Here is an 18926-nt window from a genome sequence, read left to right on the forward strand (position 1 = left end):
TAGCACCTAAGGCCACAGAAGGGTGGCCTGGGATGGAAGAACATTAGAATGTACAGGGGGGCGTGTCATTGAAGCCTCTTTTGGAAGCGCTCATCAGCATCATCATGACCCGACCCCACAGCCTTTGTACAGCTTTACTGGCTCTTCCCGGTGCCGTGGCCCGGGCCAGGAGCAGTGTAAGATATAACGTATCCGAGTGAGTGTGGGGAGGACTCCCCCCACAATACCTAGAGCATGCTGTGAAGGAGGCGTGAGGGCTGTAAAGTTAACTTCACGCCCTGCAAGACCAGCACACTCCATGCTGCCTGAGTGGCGACCATATTGAAACACCTGATAATGGGAAAGGCGACAAGCATAGAGGGTGATTTGGAAATCATTTCTAATAAGGTGCATTGCTAGTGGATTTATTAATTTAGAGGTATATTGAGGAAAAATATTGAAATAAAGTACAGAGGCATGACCGAACTACTTTTCAAAAAAAACATTCACACTGAGAAGAGGCTTCTCAGGCTCTGAGCCCAGGCTTGGATGCTCTGCAACAGAGAGCAACCATATCTGGCTTCTTTTCAGGCTTATGGTCATCTTTCCCGGCGTTAAAAAAAATACATGTATCATCAGTGCTTTTGCCATTCTAGGTGCAGCTCCGGAGGAGCTTATTGATGGCACTGTGAGAACCCTCAATACCCAGCATTCTATTATCATTAATCATATTCACCACATTTGAGTGAAATTTTTCCAACTGATGCTGTGGCGCACTGTTCAAAATCATTGGCAAAGCCAGTAGGTCCCTAAGGCGATACCTATTGGCTGTGCCAATGCTTGTTTTTCTAATGGCTGGTGGGCAACATGGACAAGGAGATAATGGGCAAAACTGACAACTAGAAGCAACTTCTGATGAAGTTAGAAGCAACACATGACAGGAGTGGGAGGGTTAGAAGCAACATACAGGGGTGGGGGGGTTAGGGAAATTTAAAAGAAACACAGACAATGGGTCACCCCGAAGAAAGGCATGGCACAATTCTCTCACTGTGCATGTAGCAGCATGGCATCAGCACTCAAACATTCACCCCTCCAACCCCACAGGTACAGAACGGGCAGGAGCTATGCAAACATCAGCTACGCGCAACATCTGCAACAGTGCAAGCAAGTAGCAGTTGGAGCTTCCATCAAACAAGCGCAGCATGTTCAACAGTGTAGGCTGCAATCACATGAGGAAATGGGCAAATGTCAGTCAGTTACATACACTATATGTGCACAGGCAGAGAGTGCATACTTCTCTCAAAGACAGACGAGTCAGCAGGGTAACACAACAAAGAGTAGCAGTGCAATCGTAGTTCACACACCTGATACAGTGCGAGCAGCAACATAAAAAACGTCCCTCTCACACAGAATATATACCATAACGGTAGAAGCAGGTTAAGTTCCTCAAAGAGCAAGCAGCATTGCAATTTATTTTCAAAAGTCTCATTCACTAGTAAACAACACGTAGGAAAGTTGAATGTCTGTAAATGTGGATTTATTTTAAGCTAAGAGAAAAGAGCACAGGCAGAGCAGTAAACCTACTGACAGCTGTCAGCCACTTCAAATCCTAACATTCCATTTGTTGCCTTAAGCACAAAGTAAATACAGCATGGTCAGCAGTCGGGCACTCCTCTACGCCACATAAAGGTACAGCAAAGGTAATAGGAGCAAGCTTCCCTCAACTACATATATTTCTGATACAGCACAAATAAAAGCTGGTAAAGATTCACTTGCACACAGAACAGAGACATCAAATGGAGCAGAGCAAGCTTTTCTTCCACACAACCGATACAGCACAGCCTGCACCGCAAGCTTCCCTAGCGTCCAAGGACAATGCCAGCATCCACCATAAATACAACTGATAGCGCACAGACAGCAGAGGCACAGGCCTTCCTCTGAAGCAGCAGAGATACAACTTTGACACTGCAAGCCTCCCTCCTACAAAGAACAGGCGCAGGAGTAAAAAGTGCATGTTTCCCACAAATATACCATGCACGCCATGGGACTCGGAACAAGCTTCCTTCTCCCTGAAAATGGATACAACTGACCTCCCACACAAGCAGAACAAATATAACAGCACATGCTTCCTTAAACACTGAGCATGTACAGCACAGACAGCAGCACTGGAAGCTTCTCTCATACAGATCAGGTACAGCAAAGCAATACTATAGGTTTCATTCAGATACCAAACATGTTGTACAGGGCAAACTGTGGCAGTGCAATTTTCACTCACATTTGTTTTTATTTTGCAGTTTTCTCTAGGGCGAACATGGAGGTCAGAAGATACAAGAGCAAGCTTTGCTTGCATACTTAACAGCACATCATATCAGCAGTGCAAGTTTCCTTTAAACATGGAATTGATTAAACACACGCAGCAGTGGAAGCTATGTACGCATGCACACACAAGAGATACAATACAGGAAATAGTACTGCATTTTCCTCATGTCGAGATAAAGTTGGGACAGTAGCAATGCAAGCTTTTTTCACAAGGCGGTCCCAGGATGCTTGTTTCCGATTCAGGGAAGACCTTGCTTGGCAGTTCGGGCTGGACTGTCCCCATGAGGAACAGGTTAAGACTAACTTGCATATGGCTGGGTCTGAACTGGGGTGGCGAAGTGAGCTTAAGAACAATGATGGATTCAACCCAGATCTAATAGTGACTGGGGGTAAGTGTCTGAAAAGTTTCAGCGCTCTGTCCATCATCATCTTGTGTTTGCTTTTGGATAGCATAGGCAACACTGCAACGGTCCCTTGTACACAAAACATGTACACCAAAAGCATCAGCTGTGTAGGCTACTGGAGCACACCAGACAGGCTGAGTACATACAGCAGCAGTGCATTTTTATTTGAATGCGTAACATGTACAACATAGCCACGTTGCACACAACAGCAGGGCATGCTTCCTTCCCACATAAGGCAGATACTGCACAGGTATCAGCATTACAAAATGCTTTGCAATTTGGCAGGTAGTAGCAGTGCATTTTCATTTTTAACAAGTATGGCAGCAAAGTACAAGTAGCTACAGTACAAGTAGAAGCAGTACAAGCTTTCCTCATGGACATGCAATGCAAGCTTCCTTCACAAAAGGGACAAACGCACAAGTAGTAGCAGTGTAAGCTTAGAAATAAGAAGCAGTGCGCACTTCCTTCACACACAGGATAAATACAACACAGGTAAAATAGCAGGACACGTTGCATTCCCACTTTGACTGGTAGTGGGAGGGAAAGCTACTCTCACACAGAAAGGTAGCAGCATTGCAAGCTTTATTTACACATTGGGAACATACTATAGAACACACGTAGCAGTAGTCAAAGCTTCCAGAGTACACACAGAATAGCTAAAGTACTGAAACAAGCAGTTTTATGATATTGTTTTGGGACTTGCATAAAGCACGTCTGCTACTTTTGTGACATCTTACTATTTGTGGGCAGTCGTAGCTACACTTCAGTATAACAGAGTAAATTAGTATTGCATTGATAGTACACTCCGCAAATCTTGGAGCTCTTGTACCTTGTGCGGGACTCTTATCACCTTTTGTACTCTGCATTTTGTCGCTTCATTTTCCCCAGCACGTTGTAGAGAGCACTGATCTCTGGATTGATGTGTCGATCTGCACCCCCATGCCGTCGGGGTACACCCACGACACCCCAGGCCCCTGCTGCATCGTCTTGGCACCAGCAATAATCCACTATGTGCTGGAATAGATCCACATGGATCCTGGAATGAAGCGTGACTAAGGGACACTGCTGCAGTTTGTTTGATGGGTGAGCCAAGGGGGCAGTTGCCGCTCCCTACTTACCCCCTTCCCCCCTTTAGATGTTTGGAGGGTTCTAAAGTTAAAATTTCAATGAAATGAGATTATGCATCCATGGTCCCAACATATTCGAAGTTGAAAAATAAATTATTGAAGTTACAAGCCATTCCGCAGAACAGAGTTGTATGGGATTGTGAAGCTTTTAACTTGCAAATGTCCAATAACAATAACAGAGAGCAATCCCCTTTTCTTTCCAGCTAGCTTTGGCTAAACCATGGTGCCTCCAGTAGACCACAGACACGGGTTCGGACAGCTACACTGGGGCAGGATTGTGCTTGCCAGTGTTTTAAGTAGCCCTCAACATATGTCTGATCCATTATAAAGCTCTCAAACAACTACTCGCCCAACAAAACTGAGAAGAAAATTGCGAAAAAGCACAGGCAAATATACATATAGTCTCTAAAGAACTAATACATACTGAACATTTTTGTGAAGATTTGGGTGTACTATACGATAGGGCTGTGGGGTTTTATCATGCAGTACTCTCTTGGGTCCAGTTAGGCTTGTTTACTTAACCTCAACCCTGGGTAGCTGTGGCTGCAAGCACTAAGGCTCAGCAAAGGAACAATGTATAATGCATTTAACAGCACCAAACAACGAAATAATAAAGTCACAACACACGAAAAAATGGGGACACCAATTTATAAAAATAGATATTTTAATAAATTTTTTAGAGACCTTGATTAGAAAGATCCACCAGAGAGTTCCAGAAGATTTCAAACAATATAATAACTTTGAAATACAACTGCAAATAAGCATTTTTTAAACGTTTTAAACTTTTGAAAAGTTTGTAACAGGCTACTCCGGCCTGGGTTAGGTGACCAAATCTGACATGACAGAGGTCTAGGGGGCCAGAGATGAGACTTTGGACAGTTACCTGGCTACCAAAGAGGTTTTAGGGCAAGATCCAAACGTTAGAGAACAACCTTCATAGAATACAATGGAGTGGTCCTGATGCTTAGGGATGCAGGCGAAAAGATGATCTGGTTATGGTGTGGTCGATTGGGGTGTCTTTGTGGTGGTTCCTCGGTCCACAGGTGAAGGGGAGTGATCTTCACCACATAGGTCGGGGTCTATCTAAGTCCTCTACGTTGCAGTAGCAAGCCAGACAATGCTAGGCTACCGGTCAGTCTGTACCACGGTTGAAGCCACATCCTTGGGTGGGGGCTAGTGTCCCTTGGTTGTTAGGAATCTGAACTTGGATAAATATCCTGGGCCAGGAAGGCTCAGGTGCAACCTTTGGCTATCTCAGGTCTGTCCTCTTTGGGGGCCCGGGAACTGGTAGCTGCAAAAATTCGGCAGTGGCTACCAACTTGTCAGTTTGGGTCACTTCAGCTTGTGTCGCTTGTGCTGGTTCGAGAGGGATCAGCCAACTGATCCTTGGAGTCATTGCTGTAGGCTGGGGATCAAGCCAGGAGCCACAGGCAGAGTCAAAACAGAGGGGGGAGGGCTTGTGTGTGTGTGTGTCTCTTGCCATTGTGCAAATGGCAAAGTCGAGCTAGCATTGTAAAACACTGGCCTTCCAGTCTGCAGTGACAGGCTGGAAGCCATTTTGTACTTTGTCAAATGGGATGGCACAGATAGTAATGCAACCCTGGGTGGGGACAATGCCTTAAATGCGCTGGGTAACATATACTAGGGAGGTATAAATAAGTCAGTCCTTGCCAATTGTGAGTATCCAATTCGAAATGCAATTCGTAGAGGGTCAGAACACTGGCATTAAGGTCTGCTAAGCAGGCCTCAGTGCACTCACAAGTCGAAAAACCAGCACCATCAATCCAAAACTGTGGGAGTGGACACGCAATGAGGCATTTCCTTACAATTTTTATTTTTTACTTTTCTATCATTGGACCCTGGAAAACAACAAAAAACACCCACATGTAGAATCGAGGGACATTTATAAAATAGAAACACCCATTTCTATAAATAAAGCAAACTCATAATACCTGTGTAAAGCCCATTTTTAAGTTCTCTTTTTATTGATCTTCTAATACAAATGTATAAACTATGGGCCAGATGTACTTAGATAGCATTGTGCGATTCCCTAAATGCAAATCACAATGATTCGCAATTAGGAAATCGCAAAATGCAAAGTATGAAGGTATATAGTACAACTTTTGTGATTCCTAGGGGGTCGCAAATGACCTAACTCATGAATATTAATGAGGTAGATCGCACTTTGCAACCTCCTAGGAATCGCAAAAAACACGGGGATGGTGGCCTGCTGAAATCAGCAGCCCACCAGGTCCGTGATTGTTTTTAAATAAAGCAATCTTTTTTTTTTCGTAAAGCAGCCAGTTTTCCTTAAAGGAAAACGAGATGCTATATAAAACAAATAGAAAAGTTTTCTTTACATTATTTAAGAGCAGTCAGTGTCCGTGGGACCACTGCCTGCTCTTAAAAATGGTTTTACAAACATTCACGAAGGAGAAGGGGTCCCTTGGGGACCCCTTTCCATTTGAGAATGGGTTACCACCTACTTGCAGTAGATGGTAAAATGTGAATGTTTTGCTACCGCCAATTGCAGTCACAAAACATTCATACATACAGATGCAATTCGGTATTAGGAAATGATGCCCTAAACACGGCCCTTCCTAATACCGAATCGCAAACCCATTTTGCGATTCGGTACAGGTTACTGAATCGCAAAATTAAGTTTGCTGCATCGGAAAAGCAATTTTTGAGTTTGCAAACGGGCAGATTCTGCGAATCTGCCGATTTGCAAAGGCAAAAATGCTTGATACATCTGCCCCTTTATTCCTAAAACACACTGAATATTAAAAAGGAGTTTAAAACACACAGCAATCTTGCTTTCTAGGTCCTCAATGATCAGCTGTACTGACTCATGGTCCTTTTAAAACAGAGAAACAAAAATAAATTGTTTGCATGCAGCACAGTGGTAGCCCCCTTAGTTCATTTTGCAGTCTACTGAAATACACTATGCCTGAACCCCAGAAACCGCACTGTCAGCCTCGCAATTTGGTTTTGAAGGATGGATTGAGGATCTGAAAACACCCAATGCCAACCATTTTTCTGTGTCATGTGGGAGAAATCTATTCTCTCTGAGAAACATAAAAAAAGAGAACAGTAGGGCAAATCCCTGCCTTAGAATAGGGAGGTTAAATAGGAATGATTAATAATCCACATTTGTAAAGCGCGAACAATCACCCGTAAGGGTCTCTAGGCGCTGGGGGCCGTCGGGAAGATTAAGCAAGCTATTGCCCAGAGTCACATGGTGCTGGGCTAATCTGCTGCCGGGAATCGAACCGTGATCCCCTGATTCAGGAGTTAGTCGCCCTGGCCGCGGCGCCACACCTCTTCCTGGGTGATTATTTCACACAGTCTCTGCAATTAGACTACCTAGGGAGGCTTGACACACCAGGCTTAGAGTCTGAATGTACTCTATATATGTATGAGCTGAGGCCCAAGAAGCCACTTCACAAAAGTCTAGGACTGAGCCATTTCACATTAGAGCAGCTATGGCTGCTTTACCGAAAATGATCGGTTTGCTTTTTGATTCAGATTAAATTTTGCTACAAAATATTTCCGACTACAGTCTGCTTAGTGAAGCCAAGTCAGTGCAAATGACCGTATTAATTGGCTAATAGCAGTTGAGATTTACGCAATTCTGTTTTCTAAGTTTCTTAAAGCGCTTTTTGCATCAAGGGTATGGAGAAAGCACTCAGCCCGAGATATGGCTACCGGGAAGAAGGCGAGAAGCCGAGAAGCCAGACTGAGATTTAGGTGAAAATACAAAATAATTCTGGAAAGAAAGAAATGGCAAGCCTATTTGTGTGATCCTTTTGCCCTGAAGGGAACTGCTTACCCTCGATAGGCCACTCAGATGGGTTCCCCATCCTTCCACCAAAACATCCCTTTCAATGATCTGAGCTGGAGATTTATAAATTGGGATGCCATGAAGCTGGTTGTTCTTACATGACAGAAATTGGGACTGACTAGGAGGAGAAGGAGGAGGAGGAGTAGTTCAAGATTTGTTCGCATCAGTTCCCCGTTTTCTAAGATTATAGGTCTTCCAGACAATCTTTAAGTGGCTGCTTATGAAATCTTGCATTAAAGGATTAAAAAAATGCAAAAGGTCAATCAGCCAAATGTTTTGTAGTTGTTACATGACATTAACACTTGCTCTCTATGGAGGACACTGTCTTATGAAGGAACCAGATTCTTTATTTTTAGCATTAACCAAAAAAAGCCTATGGCTGTCATTACGAGTGGCCAAGGGCAGGGACACAGAGCAATCTTGATGCTGGACTGTTTATCTTTCCCAGTACATCCTGCTCTGGAATCAACAGGTCCAGAAACTCTGGGGTTTGCTGACCCAAGTCTTTGTGCGAAGATTCTCCCACACCCTTGCATGTTCTTTGGAGACAACATGAGGAACAGCAAACAGTCCCCGATCATCAGCTTTGCTCTCCCCCAACACCTCATACCTTACTACATGCCAGAACATCTCCTGCACCTATTTACCACCTGAATGAAACAGGTAGCAAATGTGTGCAGTTTTTGGTCAGTTATTTCTACATGCAGGACTTGGACCCGGTATTCCCGGGTCCACGTGGTAACTCCCAATCCAGCGAAAATAACTTATCATCCCTTGATTTTCGGTGTGGGATACCAGTGAGAACCAGAAATGTACAGACCCAAGACTTGAAGTAGTGAGGTGGTTGTCTGCAGAATCTAAAGCACCTTGTGACTGGAGTCAGTACTAAGCAACCAGTCGCCTAGGTAAGAATAAATTAATAAGCCTTTGTGGCAATGCAACATTTGCTAACATGGCCATGCCTTTGCAGAACGCTTGTGCTGATAGCAGTTGTTCTTCCCTATTCTCAGTCAAAGAAACTTTATGTGGTGTTTTCATACAAAGATATAACAGTAGGTGCCTTGTACATATACAGAACACATGTAGGCTCCATGTTGTAGATTCCGACTTTCTCAACACATTTGTTTCCAGAATTTGACAACATTCCCCTTTAAAGCTGGAAAAGACACATTAGTTTTGTTGATGTTTTAGAGCGAACTCTAACATATTATTTTATGCAAGAGTGTACTTTCTGTACTTGCTAGTCCAGTGCAATTTGTCTCCAAACCCTTGATAGTATGTTAGGTGATGAAAAGTGGAATTAGATTTTGCATCTATTCTGCACAATATCAAGCACTTGTGTCTGTTATGATGTATTATATTCTCCTCTACCAATAACCAATGGTGGCACATTAAAGATTTGCAGTTTTGCTGAAGAAGTCTTTCATTCAACCAAAGGCTGTTCAAAATTAATAAATAAATCAGGTTCGCCTTTTGGCTTGGCCACTGCAGACCTACGGACTTCGCCAAATGCTTTTTGCCAACGCTGTTCATCATCATCATCACAATGTTGTATCTGAGTGCAATCGTCCTCACAAGTGTATATTCGTCATGCCGTTACTGCAGCCCCAGAGTGATGTATAAGTGTGCAGGCACCACCACAAATGTACACTCGTACATAAGTTTTTTTTTTTTTTTTTTAGGTACTGCCGGAAATGTTTTCTCAGTACCGGCACACACTGTGGAGTAGCTGTGCACTTTAGAAATCTGATTAACAGTTTCAGCTGTGGTGCCAGACCTTTAGGTGTCAATGGGTTATTGCCTAATAAACTGCTTCTGTGCCTCTGAAGAAGGATCAGCTTGTTTTATTTACAACAATCAGATACCCTCAACATGAGGAGATACAAAAGAAATTGCATTGATCAAGACACACAAGGCTAAAACACAAATGAAATGTCATTTTGGTGAACTGTTCATACGCTTAAGTCAACATGGGATTATGCGGAACCAAAGTCACTCATGGACAAAGACACTTAAATCGAAGTAAGTGGAAGCAAAAGACTAGAATGGAGTCACGCAAATGTATTGTGAACTATAACAGGAGGCTGAAAAAGACTGCTGAGGAATAATATGGGGGAGATACCACCTTACCACAGACATGAATAAAACATCCAGAACAACCTTCAAGGGAAAAGAAACTAAGTTATGGTGCAGCAATTTTTGACACTACTAAAGTTCAGCAACTAAAAAGAGATGTGAAACGCTCAACAATGAGAGCCTATTAGAAGTAATGAACTATAGTCAGCACTAAGGAGTATCCTTAAAAACTGGTTGATTACAGCCAATTATGTTTCAGAAGTTCCTATCGAGCAATGATACTTTTTTCCTTCCTTCATTAGGAAATCATTTAAACGCTTCAACTACTTATATTACATGACAAAAGGCTATGCCCGCACAAAAGGCAGAAACGTATCCAACATGAAAGAGCGGGGTGTGAGGTTTTGGGGGAGGGGGCAGAACGAGCTTACAATGTTGATTCAAAACAAATACTTATTGAAAAGGTTTTGAATGACAAGCAATACGAATGGAACAGACATGGAGCATGATGAAATTAAGTACTGGAGAATTATTAAAAAGCAGTCTAAAAGCAATGGAACCTAGGAGGGAATCCAGGCAGTGCAAGAGGTGAAGCTCTGCAAGTCTATTTACAATGCATCGAGAGGGCAAGCTACAAAACCCCTGACCAATGTGCACCAAAGTTTCATTTGAGCATGCAGATCAGATCTGAGGACATGTAGTTTGGAAACCAAATTAAACCACACGTAGTTCAGAAACGGAATGACAACTAAAACTCACTTCTTAACAACTAATGCTGCAGCCAGCTAATGACCTGCATATACCAATTACTAACATCAAAGTCAAAGTGTCAATGAAGGTCTTCCAGCTAGAACCATTTCATTGCATGGTTAGAAGCAGATAAGTAGTTATGTGTGTGGAAAAGGTACAGAAACAGCAGAGCAGTGTAGATTGTAGAGGTCTTGTGTGTATAAGGAACATTTCTGATCTTAGATGGTCATTACAGGAAGCTGTACCAACTATCCACATGTGGGTCATGAATGGAAACACAAAGCGGGAAATGAAATAAAAAACCTATTTAAACTCGTATTGCTATTTGCTCTGGACAGGACACATGCAAAGAAATCAAGCTTTCCTACCTTTTCAAGCTCCTCCATGTTGCAAACCATGTGTGCACAGGTGGTGAAGATTTCCACTGCACGCGACCTTGTGCGTATCCCATACACCTGTCAGAAAAAAGCGACCAATAACTATAAAGTAATTGTTCAGCACCTTCCGAATGCACAGACACAGAAAATAAATTCATACATCATTGCATTTTATTTCAACAGCATTACAGTCCTTCATAATGCAGTATTACCAAACTTCTAACCCCACAATGTTCATTTTCTGCAACTCACTATGTTCACCCTCCTGGCAACTTTTGTTTTTACAACACCTAAAAAGGTTAAAGTGCTGGCACTTCTTTATTTGGTGTTGTCACTACTGTTAGAGTGTGTAGTTGGTATAACGGAGTCACATGAACAGGGCCACTGCCAACCCAGGTCTGGAAAGGTGTCATATACGAGTGCCTGTGTGTTGCGCGCTAACAAGAAAAAACATAACCATAACAACGTACCCACTCCCTCCATCCCCCTCCCTGCCTCCCTGCTAGACGGATTTAAAACTACCCGCCACCCCAACATTGCAGAGCGCTTCATACCCAATACCTGTAACAGTACTTGCGTTTCGGGGGTGAGAAGTCCGGGGAACGCTGTAGTCTAACCCCTCTTTGAGGATCATTATTCATTCGAATCCTGCCTTAGCCGCACGGCTAGTCCTACAGCCGCGGACCCTGGCCTGCCCTTCCGTCTGATGAAGACGGTCACACTAACTGGATATCATCCGGCGGCGTGTTCATTACTTCTTTATTGGCAGCCCTTGAATAAGTCCTTGAAGGTCGGCGATGTCCATTTGTGCCCCGTCCCCTTTTTTCATTCTTCAGCCTCCGACCTTTGTGCGCTGTCGTCTTCCTGCTCTCGACTGTGATCCTTGGGGTCCCCCTCCACCCCTCGCTGTTGTTGGCGTCTCTCTGACCGTGTGGATCCGTCCACTCGTCGCCACCCCTCGAGCCAGTCGTGGGCCTCTTCAGGAGTGTCAAAAAACCAAGTTTTGCCGTCCGCCACTACTCGTAACTTCGCCGGAAATAGTATGGAGTAAGTAAATTCTCTGCGCCGAAGTTCCTTTTTAATCTCTAAGAAGCTCCTGCGACGTTTGGTAACCGCAGCTGTGTAGTCCGGAAAAAAGGATACCACAGAGTTTTGGATGCGAATCGGCGGGGCCACTCTTGCTGTTGGCAGTATTGCATCCCGGTCACGGAAATTAAAAATTCGGGTCAGGACGGGTCTGGGAGGTGCTCCAGACTTAGGCTTACCGCCTGGCACCCTGTACGCCCTTTCTACTGAGAAAAAGGTGGAGAGCCCCCTTGGTTGGAGTCTTGTCTTTATAAGTTCCTAAACATAAAGGTCCATGGCCGGGCCCCCTTCACTCTCGGGAATGCCTGTGAGTCGGACGTTATTGCGGCGAGAGCGCCCCTCCTGGTCACCCAGCTTCGCCGCCATTATTTTGTTTTCAGGCTCCAGGTGGCTAACTTTTTTAAGCAATGTGGCTGTGTCCCCGGCCAGGGTTTTCGTTACTTGTTCCACCTCCGTGACCCTTGCGTTCATTTTCTGGAAGTCAGCCCGTAGGAAGGATACATCCATAGAAATGGTGCCCACCGTTTACTGCACATTAGTGAGAGCGGCCATAATGTCATCCAGTGTCACTTTATTTGCTCCCTGTCCTTCCAGGGCTTTGTCCGGCATTTCTTTGCGGTCCGGCAGAGCCGGGAAGTCTTTTGCGTATGCATACTTGTCCAGTTTGCCCTGGGCGGTTGTGGGTGGGCCCCTGCCCCCCCCACCCCTTCTTGTCTGGGGAACTTTGCGCCGGCCGGTAATCGCCGCCGCCAGCCGCGGAATTGTCCCTCCACGCGCGGCCTGTCGGTTTTCCCACCGCGCAATTACCTGAAAGGTGTCGGGGCAGAGCGCTAGTATTGGTCGCACCGCCAAGAAACGCGGTCCCGGGGGGGGGCACTCCACCTGGCCGAGTGACCTCTGTCAGTCACTCCGGGCGTATAGACCGTCCGAGTGCAGGCATCAGTGACCATGCCCCGGAGAAATCAGTAGACCAGGTCTGCAATGGGCTCCGGGCGTTAATTCAGCCGGCTCTCCCCGGGGTCGGTGTCCCTCTGAGTAGTTGCGGCTTAATGCTGCCCCGGGTCGCCCTGCATGCCCCAGGGGTCGCTTCCAGAGTTTATGGCTTCAATAATGGCCTCCACCACGAGGTCCTTGTTAGCTTGGGCTGTGTCCCCTGGAGATGAGCATTTACAGATGGGGCTCAGGAGTAGTGGAGGGCCGGGTCTCTGCTGGGTTCTCCAGGCCCTACTCTTCACCAAGTGGGTGCTCCCGCCTCCGTCCCGCACCTCGTTCCCCCCGTCAGCAGTCCTCGCCTGGAGCCGGGGCCCGACTCATCCCCCGATGGGCTCCGACTCACCGCAGGTCCCAGCAGCAGCAGGCAGCATGACCGTCCTCCTCCCCAAGCACCTCAGGGCAGGTCAAGCTGTAGGTCGAGCAGGAGCCAGCGCCACAGGTGTCCCTCCTCCGTCCGCCTCTCGATGCCGTAGCCAGGGGGGACGGGGAGGGGGGGGGGGGAGAAGAGGGGGGAGGGGAACCGGCACAATCTCGTGTCGGTACCCGACCGCGCCGCGCAGCCCCCAGTACAGGCCGCCGGCTCTGATGGACGTGCTCACAAAGCCGGCAGTTGAGCGTCAGCCGCTGGGTCCGAGTCTAAGGCCAGTCCCCGGCCTCAGCCTCGTGTGCAGGCCACACCGCCTCACCCGATCCCTCCAGCTTCACACGCCCGGAGGGCAGATCGATCGGTGCACCGCTGATTCCGGTCTTCTATGGTCGTCTTCAAGGTAGGATGATTGTACGGATTATGTGCCAGATTTTTAGGGGAATCTACTCTGCCCCCGGAGCGCCTCTATGATGCGGCCATCTTAATCGGCAGCAAGCCATGCCCCCCATCAAAAAGTGCTGGCACTTCTGCATAGGAATTCAGACCCAGTGCTGCAAGTTTGGACTCTTTCACAAGTTCAAAGTCTACAGTGAATTCCTTAAAAATCTAACGACAATTCATGCAGCGCTGTAGACTTTCCAACAAGGAACGCTGCTGTACTTTCTTATTCAGATACGGAATGAGCATTTGACCAAGTGCTTTGAGCTCGCCTGCCTCAATCAATTTCCTAGCTGTCCAGCAAAGTAGTTTGTGTGTGTGAAAATTCTCACAGTTTGTTCTAAATTACTCAATGTGAAATTTTCAACCAGTTCCCATTCTAGCAGGAATAAAGACACCAAGCAGTTTGGTTTGCCTTTAGGACTATCCTTTTGATTTATCCTGTCTGACTGCAGATTAAATACCCAACCTGTCCTGCTCGGTAAATGGGTATTTGAATAGCATAGCTGTTGTGGACTTGTGGATGCAAGTCTCTCAGTTTACCCTGAAACAAGTTCAGTTAGAGTACTCTGACTTCAAGGTGGGCTAGTAATGGATTTGACCTGACTGCTTCCAATACTATGGCTTCCTTTTAGGCCCCCTGCCACATTCTGACGAACCGGACAACTCAGCTGACTACTAACAATAGAATCAGGCTTAATCTAAAAACAACATTAGAATATTGATACGTATGACAAACTCAGAATTAAAGGTGGGAGGTAATTGGTGAAAGGAAAAAATAACGGTAGAACTGAATCTATGAAAAATAAATATGGCACTTCAAAAAGTGTATTATTTAATCTAATTTGAAAAACAATCATCCCAAGAACAAGGTAAAGACACTTTTGAAGCTTGCCTGTTATATGCATATGCTGGTTTGCACACCGGACATTCAGCCTTTCCACGCTGTGGCTTACAATAAGACAGGGGCTCACAAAAATGCCAAAGTGGTACCCCCTGCTATGAAAGTCACCTCCTTACACAAGTTATTTTGCACAGGATACTCAGCCTTTGCCATCTAAACTCCATGACAGATGGCGGACACCGAGGACAGATGTGTCTTTCTGTTGGATCATCTTGATGATGAAGAGGTACTTTTAACTAATGTATACGCCACAAACACTAGTCAGGAAGAATTTTATGATACCCGATCAGTAGTAGTAACCCAGTGTACTTGGTCCCACATGCTTCTGGGTGGAGGCTGTAATGGGGTGAAGGACTTTTACAGGGATAAATCTCAATCTCCACTGGCCATGGCAGCATCAATAAGGATAGCCAAGGCTTTGTCAACTTTGCGAAAATACTTGTCACCAACGGATGTCTGGCAAAGGAACATACCAATCTTAAAGAGTATTCCTTCTTCTCCTCCATTTACGACGTCCATGTTAAACTTGATAAAATATATAGCAGTTAGGACCTGCTTCCCTAGTTAGCTAGCACAGAATACTGGGTTAGGACATGCTGACCATAAACCACGGATTGTCCACTTTTTTTTCTTTTTTTTTCGGGGACATACCCAATCCATGATCTGAATGTGAAGATTGCAACACAGAGCACTGGAGGACCCTTCCTTTGGGGGAAGAAGGTGACAGAGTTTATTTAATGCCAACAAGAGAACCGCATCAGAAGTCACAACAAATTGGTGGCTTTTAAGGAGTGTTAAGCAGCTCATGAATAGCAGCAACACACAGCATTAGAGCAAAACTCACAGGAAGGTGAGCCAGCATAGAAACCCAAATTGGCCCTCTCAGATCAGATAATTCTAAAAACTTAAAGTGATAAGGAGAAACATGAGCAATATGAGGAGCAACACACCAGTGGCGTAACAAAACCTGAGGGGGGGCCCCCCCTCGGACTCAGCCAAGAGGTCTCAGGCCAAGGTATGTGCTGATGGGGCCCCCTGGAACTGGGCTCCCCCTACACCGCGGGGGGTCTATGTTACACCACTGCAACACATTACACAAAATAAAGTGAGTTGTCATAATTAAAATGCATATGCAATCTCTTAGCTGGTAGGAGCAGGTTGAATCTTGCCCTGGCTTATCTACCAAGACCAAAGAGGTTGGCCCAATAAGCAAATAATAGATGTAGTGAGACAACCCTGATACAACAGGTTATTACTTAGGTTGTTTTTCTATTATTCTACTGAGCTATACTCTGTACAACAGAGGCAACTGGATTTCTACTACTGGATTGCACTACTACAGAGACTGCACCCAGATCACAATGTAAGGGCATGGGCGTTACTTAGTCAGTGATCTTCAGTGGGTATAAATCTTACATTTCCTAACTAAGAAAGAATGGAGGTGGAGGGGTGAGAGAACCAAGAGGAAGAGGGTCAGTACTGATTTGCATAAGGTGTGCCTCCGTCTACAGTGGCACATTGGGCAACAAGCAGGGAGTTTGAATGCTAGCCCAAGGGATTGCTACTGGTTAGACTACTTGCAAGCATTCATCCCATCAGCTTTTAGGTGTTTGATTGGCAGTAGTATGCCTGGAAACCTGAGATTGTCACAGCTTTCCAAGTCATATACTACCAATGTTTGTGAATTCCCAAAAATAGTACATTTGTACCCATTCAAGGAGTACTTCTATGGGCGCACATTTACTAATTTATTTTGTTAAACTTATCACTTTATGGGCCTGATTCACAAACATAAAATTATTTACACTTTTGAGTAAGTTTAATATTTTTTAGCTATTCCCTATTTATACCAAAAGTGTCTCCACCAAATTGAAGGGTCTGAGGGCTATTCACAAGCAGCATTTTGTGATACTTCTGAAGTACTACTGCAAAAAACACAGCAGTACTTTAGAAGTGCAGTTTGTGAATAACATTTTATAGTAAGTATGTTTGTATTAATTGATTTAGACCTTTAACAAGGTCAACAATTACAGTTGAATAAAGAGAACACACAAAAATGAGACTTAATAATAAATACAGTTTGTCTAAAACATTGATAATAAATACTTAAAAAGGTATTCAGATTGTAACAAACAAATTCATTAGGAGGAGAATTAATTATAACGATCACATTGTTAACAGTAAATACCTTGTGTCTAAAGTACGTGAGGTTTAAAAAACGATGCCAGACTTCTACTATCAATGTATTTGGACAGATGTATAGCACATGGGATAGGTCTTGTTCCCCTCCACTACAGAGCTTACATAGTCTTGTTTAAGCACGTGTTTTATCCCAGTGCTTAGTATGAGAGTCTAAAGGCAAGATTCTCAAGTATAGCCTGATAATACAGCATTGAACCCTGTGATCCAGTGTAAATCTCAGATACTGCTGGTAGGTCTTATACTCAAGAGACACTAAATAGGATCTATAGTGGGATAGTTGAGAACAGTGAGCAGAATCTAGGACAAAGCTAAGATATGGTGTCATATTTTATTTTTAATTATAGTTTTAGATGGTCCAGCGTCCAAGACTGTAAGAGGGGTATTTTGCATTCAAAGTGAGATAAAGCTACTATAAGATTTTTGTTAAAAGTAAAATTGCTCTATCCAACCTCAAAGGTTGCGAGCTTTAGTATAGTTTGCAAGGTATCTTTACCTGCGTGTATCATATTATATGCCCATCTGATTATGTTGGGCAAGGCGATTGTATAGGCACTAATCAGGGACAGTTTTAGTTGGAAGTGCCTGGACCAGGGTAGTCTGACTAGTATTCGTTATTTTCCGTAGTAGTTTCCCTTCGCACTTATGCATGAAATGCCATTTATCTATTGGGACGTATTCTAATGCATATGTCGAATTTTGGCTCGATACATTTCCAAGAGTGGGTAGAAGTGCCTCTATCCTGAGAAAGAGTAAAAACTCTTTAGTGCACTTGAATGGGCTGTAGCCTTCAATTCTAAGTGCCGAAGATGAGAATTATTTTCAAGCGTCTGTGTGAACATTCTCCCTAAAAACACTTTTTGCTTTCCTCTCCCAATTTCCAGTTAAAGTGGGTATGATGTTTCCTTCCCCTAAATGGCAAACACTTTTGTATTTGAGATATTTACTTTCAGTAAATATTCTTCAGTATAGATAAAAAAGGGCGTCTAAGTTATGTTGCAGGCCAATCGGTGTTCGGTCAAATAGGACCACATCGTCTGCCTACATTAAGGTCTGGATTTTGTGAAAAGCTATTGGGGGGGCAGTGGGGCAGAAGGAGTACTTTATTCCTACTAAATACTCAGGTAAATCATTCACAAATATGGATAACAGTATAGGGGCTAGCAGACAGCCCTGCTTAAGGCCGATCAAAGTGAGTATCTTGCGAGTTAGACCATTTTCACTCCCCATCTGGACTCTACACCACGTTGCTGTTTGCAATGCCTCGATTAGCCTTAATAAGCTGTCAGGGATCCCCATTTTCTCCAATTTCCTCCATAGGGTGGGTTTGTCGAACCTATTAAAAGCTGTTGAGAAATCTACAAATTAACTATAGACTATCTGGGATTTCATTGTAATGTATTGGTCAATTAATGTTTGTAAAAGTCCGATGTTATCAATAACTGAGTACTTAGGATGAATGCCTGCCTGGACTATCGGAATCACACCATTAGAAAAGGCACAGTCTTTCAGGTGGTCCAGGATACTTGCAGCGAAGATTTTTCCAGTTGAGTCCGGTAGAGCAATTTGTCTGTAGTAACTGGGAGAAAGGCATGAGCCCTTCTTTAAGAGTGGAATAAAAATGCTCCTAGTCCATGATTTTGGAATTCGACCTGTGAACAGTGGTGCCAAGAACTTGCACCATCCTTCAGGATTATTTTTAAGGATTGTAACAGGAATCTTATCAGATCCCATCGCAACAGAGGCTTTCGCCCTCCTGATATACGATTTAATTTGTTCATCAGTCGGGGCACTTATCAGACAATCTGTTTCGTGAATACGCTTGCTATTAGAAAGGTCACTTTGACAAAGGTTGACCAGATTTGTTTTGTAGACTCCAGTAGATACCGTTCCCATTCATTTTGGGAGACCGGAGATGCTGTTTGGGATTATTGGGCTCCGGTTGCTTTCGTTATTAGGCGCCAGAACGGCTGGTTATTTTTTTGAGAAACTGCCATCTTCAAGTCAGCCCAGTTTTTAGCCATAATTTCTCTTTTTCTGGTCAGTTTTTAACTTTCTTTCTG

At 44.4% G+C, this 18926-nt stretch overlaps 1 protein-coding gene across 1 annotated transcript in view; it reads right to left on the reverse strand.

Moving 5' to 3' along the window:
* LOC146866935 (importin-9-like) overlaps positions 1 to 18926 on the reverse strand; it is a 226533-nt gene that overhangs the window by 20671 nt on the left and 186936 nt on the right. Inside the window, exon 6 of the mRNA XM_085618421.1 lies at positions 10868 to 10954. The gene's annotated coding sequence lies outside the window, so the exon portion shown is untranslated. The remainder of the gene's footprint in view (positions 1 to 10867; positions 10955 to 18926) is intronic.

The sequence above is a fragment of the Triturus cristatus genome, chromosome 1_2 (genome assembly GCF_964204655.1).
Source record: "Triturus cristatus chromosome 1_2, aTriCri1.1, whole genome shotgun sequence".
NCBI lineage: Eukaryota > Metazoa > Chordata > Amphibia > Caudata > Salamandridae > Triturus > Triturus cristatus.